Source organism: Chinchilla lanigera, unplaced genomic scaffold (assembly GCF_000276665.1).
Source record: "Chinchilla lanigera isolate Chin_1 unplaced genomic scaffold, ChiLan1.0 scaffold00005, whole genome shotgun sequence".
NCBI lineage: Eukaryota > Metazoa > Chordata > Mammalia > Rodentia > Chinchillidae > Chinchilla > Chinchilla lanigera.
In genome coordinates, this window is record NW_004955406.1 from 34,009,714 (window position 1) to 34,015,994 (window position 6,281).

A 6,281-nucleotide genomic window follows, 5' to 3' on the forward strand; every position below is an offset into this window, starting at 1 on the left:
GTTCTCAATAAAATTGCCAGAAAATAAATTGAAAGGTCTCATATTTCTCAGATTCCCCTAAACAACAGATGATAACTTTTTTAAACTTCACTTTATAGAAATTTTCCTCCTCTTCCTCTTCTTGCTGTTCCCTCTTTTTCTTTTTCACCTTCTCCTCTTGTTACTATGCTTTTGTTTTTATTATTTGGTCCTGTCTGTTACCATTCCTCCTTAAACCCTTTTGACACAATCAGGTACCATCATCATCAACAAGAAAGACTGGCCCATGGATCCCGGTTTAAATTACCCTCTGTGATGATTAGCTAGCCACTCGCACCTGGTTTCATGCTTTGTAGGAATATGATTCAAACCATGAAGTTGTCCTTAATTCTGGAGTGAATATGACTTTTCAAATTTCAACCTACTTCCAACAAATGTGAAACTTTTACTGCTTTGCATTGCATTGAACAGTGATGACAAAAAAGCATGTTTCCAATTTAGACCCATACTTCTGTGATTTAGTATCCAGTCTTTTTGCTTTATGTGGTTCCCCAAACCTGGGAACAACATCTATCAAATCTATTTGGCAGTGCCTGCTTGAGGATGGCTGTTTTAAGAACCAGCCACAGGGTCTCTTAATATGTTGGGCAAGAACCTTGCTTTGAAAATTGCTCCCAAATCCCCACCTTCCAGCTCTAAATGGAGCATGTTTTGGAGGTGTTCATGGTTTGCAGCTTGAGGCTTTTGCCTTGAAACCAGAGATTATTTGTGGCTGAAGTAAGGCAGACCCTGAATGGAAACCTGTGTGTTAGTAAAGTGCTTTAGAACTGTTTCACCTCAGCCCTTCACATCACAGATTTGGATTCATGATGGGACAATTCGTTCAGCTGCATGCTCAACATCTCCCTTCCTAGAGTTATAAAAGCTGCTTATCTTTGGGTCAGGTGCTCCACAAGACAACTTCAGCTTATCTTTCTGATATCAGAAACTTATTTATAATGTCAGTTCTATTTTCTAATACTTGTTTAAAAAAGAGTTTGCTCTATATTTGAATTCTTAGGGTTTTTTTCTCTTTCGGAAATGTATCTAAAATCTAACCATCAAGAGTGGCTTTAATTTGAGATATTTTTATAAGGAAAATTCAGTTAAGGGTAACAACCTTCATTAAAGGTTAGATCCTAATGAAAAGGTTTATTCTAGTGGGTTTGCAAACTTATTTCATTTCTTAGATCAAGTATATAAACATCTCCACACAAACTCAGGCTCAGATTTTCCTAAAAGTACTTCCTGCGTTTCCAGTTTATTGATGTTTACTTCTCTGATGGGCAGAAGGGAAGCTAGAGACCACTTTGCATTGATGACTCAACCAGCACATGGGTTTCAATTCAAAATTCCTCTACTTCAAATACTAATTTAATTAATTAAATTGGTAGTTACAGTACTTAAGTGTCTCAAATTGAAGAAGGGAAAGGATAATCAAGTTCATAATTATGTGCTGCTCATCTGAAGCATATAATGACCCGAATCACTGACAAGTGGAGATTCCAATTATGGTGATTTAGTTAGCATTTATTTTCATGGGAGAATGAGAGCCTTTGTCATAAGACAAAACATGAAGAAAACGTCATTTATAATTAGCGAGTAAAACATGATAGTTTTCACTTGCATTGATAGAGGGTGACCTAAATCTTTTGAAATGAAATACAAATTCATTCCACCATTTCTCTCTTTAAAAAGTGGTCGCATTTCCTGGTGTTCCAGTTTATAGGAGCAACATTTTGCTTTTCTGAACATTTAATTAGGTTTAACATCTGCTCTCAAGAGTTATTAGTCTAGAGATGAGAATATTATAAAAGAATCACATAAGTACAAAAAGTTCAATATTAATTTATATTAAAGAGGAAGATTGATCTCTTCTGTAATATTTGTGTTTTTTGATCAAAAAATGAAAACTAGAAATGGTAAAGCTAGGCAAAAAATATTTCAAAGTGGCAGATCAATACAGAGTTCAAAATTCAAGGTGAATCTTAACATTGTTTCAGAAAAGATTTGGTTGAACTCAGTCACCTCCCATAAAAGTCTTTGCTAGGAAGGGCAGACAAACAGACCACATCATTCAATCTCTCACTCAAAGTAAAACCAGACTGGGAGGACTGTGTAGTGTTTTGCAGCACTCTTACAGGTGGTGTGCTCTCTTCTGCTCCCTTTATCTGTGGCCAAAACAGTGGGGCTGCCAGAACTTGCACTGTCTCTCTCCAAACTGTAAGCTAAATAAACCTTTTTTCTCATTTTGTTTTTTCTTTATTTTAAAAATAAAAGGAGGAAAACATTAACAGACAGACAACATTTTACAAAATAGCAAAAGAACAGTACAGACGATACAGAGTTACAAACAAAGTGGTAGGAAATTAACAATGCTTGTTGTATTACATATTGATATCTCCAAAGTGGTTTCTCAGGAAAACAGATAGAGACATGCAATATTGATCAACCAAGGACTCATTGACAGTTTCTTTCAGCAAAGAAACAGAAGACAGTAGAACAACCATGTTAACTGTCCTGTATATACATACATACAAAATTTCTCCTTCTTTCCCTTCTCTTTTCCTACATCCCAATTGCCCTTTACCCTTGAGTGTTTTCCTATCATTTCACAATGTCTAGCATACCTCCTAGTTTAAATTAACTCTTTCAGGTTTTACACTAGTGAAACAATGTGGTGCTTGCACATGTATGTCTGATTTATTTCACTTATGAGTATGGTCTGTAGTTGTGACAATTTATCTATCAAAGACGATTTATCTATTGAGTTTATCTTTCTTTATAGCTGAGTAATATTCCATTATATAAAAGTACCACAATTTTCTTATCCAGTTCTCGGTGGATGGACATTTGGGTTGCTTCCACAATTTAGCAATTACAAATTGTGCTGCTATGAACATAGGTGCACATATATCGCTGTGATATGATGTTTTTAGATCTTCTGTGAAAATACCCAGCAGGGCGATAGCTGGGTTGAATGGGACCTTTAGTGCTACTTTTCTGAGGAATCTCCAAACTGATTTTCACAGTGGTTTCACCAGCCTGCATTCCCACCAGCAGTGGAGAAGGGTTCCTATTTCTCCACAACCTTGCCAGCATTTGTTATTGGTTGATTTCTTAATGCTAACCATTCTTACTGGGGTAAGGTGGAATCTCAGTATTGTTTTAATTTGCATTTCTTGAATGACTAATGATGTTGAAGTGAGTTACTGTAGGTATTTCATTACAGTAATGCAAACCTAACTAATACTATTTTTTAAATTGGTTTTATCTTCTCCTAACCTGCTGCCTTAGAATGTTAGTCAGGATGTGAAGAGAAGATGGGGCATCTGTTTTCAAGTATGGGAGAAGATTTATAATCCAGCTAGCATCCTTTCTTTCCACAAACACATTTCAGTTTTAAAGAACAGGAATTTACAATAATTATATGTTTTAAGCAATATGGAAGCCATAAAGCACCTTGGCATAAATATGAACTTTCTAACTGTACTTAATCACTGTTTACTTTAATCCAACTGGGTACTGTAACATCTGTGGTATGGTTTGGCACTGAAAGATTAATATGCTAGAAACCTCTAGTGTGATAAGACTGAGGGTTTTAAAAAATTTTTATTAACACATGCTTGTTGTGGACAATGATTATGTCCATTGTGGGGGGCTGGTACATGTGCACAGCACGTCTTATTTTTCATCCCCTTCCTCTGCCCTCCCTGTTCCCTGAGGCATAGGGGAGGTATTTAGGTCAGTGGGAGTGTGGCCCTTAGGCGGTATTAATTTCGTTACTGCACAGTGGGTGAGTGTCTCGGTTACTTTCCTCTTGTTGCTGGGACAAAATACCTGACGCCCAAAATTAAGGAAGGAAAGGTTTATTTTGCTTACAGTTTGTGGAGGTTTCAGTCCCTACTTGGCAGATTACAAGGCAGACTGGCACATGGCAGAGAGCTACAGCTCATGGCGGCAGAACACAGCAAAGCAACAAGCACACACCAGGGCGGAATGGGGGAGGAATGGCCTCAAGCACCCTTTTCCTCTCCCTTACGTATGCAAACTATCCACCCCAGGGCGGGTGTAGCTCTCAAACCCATAATCAAACTCTAAAAGCCTGCCCCATGGCCACATGAGGCTTTGCGGGGACACCCAGACACAAACCATAACAGTGAGTTATGAAAAAGCAGCCTGGTCCCTAACTCCCTCCTGACTTCCTCTTTCCTGACTTCCTCCTTCCTGACTTCCTCTTGTGCTTCTGCTATTATAATGATATGGACCACAAGTCCTTCACTAGAGCCAAGCAAATGCTCATTCATGCTCTTGAAATTTCAGAGTTGGGAGCTAAATAAATCTTTTTTCTTTATCTATTACCCAGCCTTTGATGTTTTGCTCTAGCAACAGAAAATAGACCAATATGGAAAACTGGTACCAAGGAAGGAAGTACTTCTTTTAACAGTACATGAAAATGTGGAATAAGCTTTGGAAATGGGCAACCGGCATTCTATCGATGCTCCTAAGCCAGGGGTGGCTGCACAGGTAAGCTTTACTCCTTTTGCCCACCCTGCATCTCACAGAGCTGCTTCTGAAGCACTGTAGAGCAGTCACAGGGGAGCACTGCTGTCGCGTTGGATCAGGTCTCTCCTGTTGTCACACGCATATTCTTCTTAAGGCCCTCCCTCTATTCTAGACCTGCTTCCAAAGACACATCCTGCTCCCTGGGAGAATTCAAGCAACACTCTTTACTTGTTCCCAAAGGTGGCCCAATCTCAGGACACAGAGACAAGACCCTTGCTCTCAGGATCCTTCGGCACAGAGGAGGACGTGGGACTCGGTGGTCTGCACAGGTATTGAATGGTGACAGTCTAGCCAGAAAAATACCCTCAGGTAGTTTAGGCTTTTTTTTTTTTATACCTAGATTGGGATTAGGTGTACAATGTTCTGTTATACTGGCATAATCACTCTTCCTGACCTGTGAAGAGGTAAAGCAATCTAAATTTTCCCTGTTCTATACAATTTACTTCTGTTTTTTTCTGAAAAATTTACTTTTCTTGCTTCCTCTTCCATCTAACAGAGGAAGTAAATATTTGCTCCAAATTCTGCAGCTCTTACTATCTACTCTGTATTGAATTACTGGAGTTAAACAATATTAAATAAGGGATTCAGTGATTGCCATGGGGTGCACTACTATACCCTAACTCCCCAATTCATTCTAATGCTGACAGATTCAAGGGTACGCATACCTCAAATGCTTTAAGCACTTGCCTGCTCTACATGAGGCTGCTCAAAATACAAATTTTATCATTCAAACATACATATATATATGGTTTTATAGGAAATCTACATACAAATGCTTCCTCCTATTCACTCTGAGCAGCAGAATTATTCATTTCATTCACTTACACATATTTTGTTTACCTGAAAGCAATTTGAAAGAAAAAAAACCCACAAAATATTTCGCGTTTGGTGCCAAGCACAATTCAGAGAATTGAAATCAAATACAGCACCTGAAATCTTATGTGAGAGAAGAAGTCGTGGTGGTGAAGATCGCACAGAACATACAGCATAGGACTTTCTAAAAGAAAATCAAAATCAACTATCCTGAGAGGATTTTTACACTGTGCAGGAAAAAGAAATGTTCTCGTATTGAGGAAGGCACTAATGTATCGAAAAGAGAGGGGATGAAGAGCCAGATGTAGAGAAACTGGTTTGTTGCCATTCCAAGTGTGATTAGATCAGAAAAGTTAAAAAAAAAAAAAAGTCCAATCTGCAAACCCGGGTGCTCAAGCGAAATCACAAAATAAGATGCAGCAAGTTAGTTTGAAATTTCAACACTGCTCGCCATATCATTCAAAATATCCATCAAATCAAGTCAAAACCATGACCTGCTTTACAACGTGCCTAAGGTCAAATTTGTTAAGAATTCTATCAAAAACTGAAATACATAAAAGTCTTAAATGACCTGGATTATTTTCTGCTGTTAACATTTTCCCAATCGTTAAGTAAACGTGTGGAGCAATTGCTAGAACAAACAAAATGTCAGTTATTTATTTTATTTATGCCTACAAATATATCATGGCGTTTCATGTTAGCATTGTACTTCATTAATAGACATTGTGGGTAGACAGAGTTTATGCTTGCATAAAATGTTTCATATTTAAATTTCCTCAAGAAACCAGGGTGTGTCAGACATCGATCTTTTTGTTTGCAGATCTTTAAAAAGTAAATATAGGGGCTGGGGATTTAGCTCAGCGGCAAAGCGCCTGCCTGGCAAG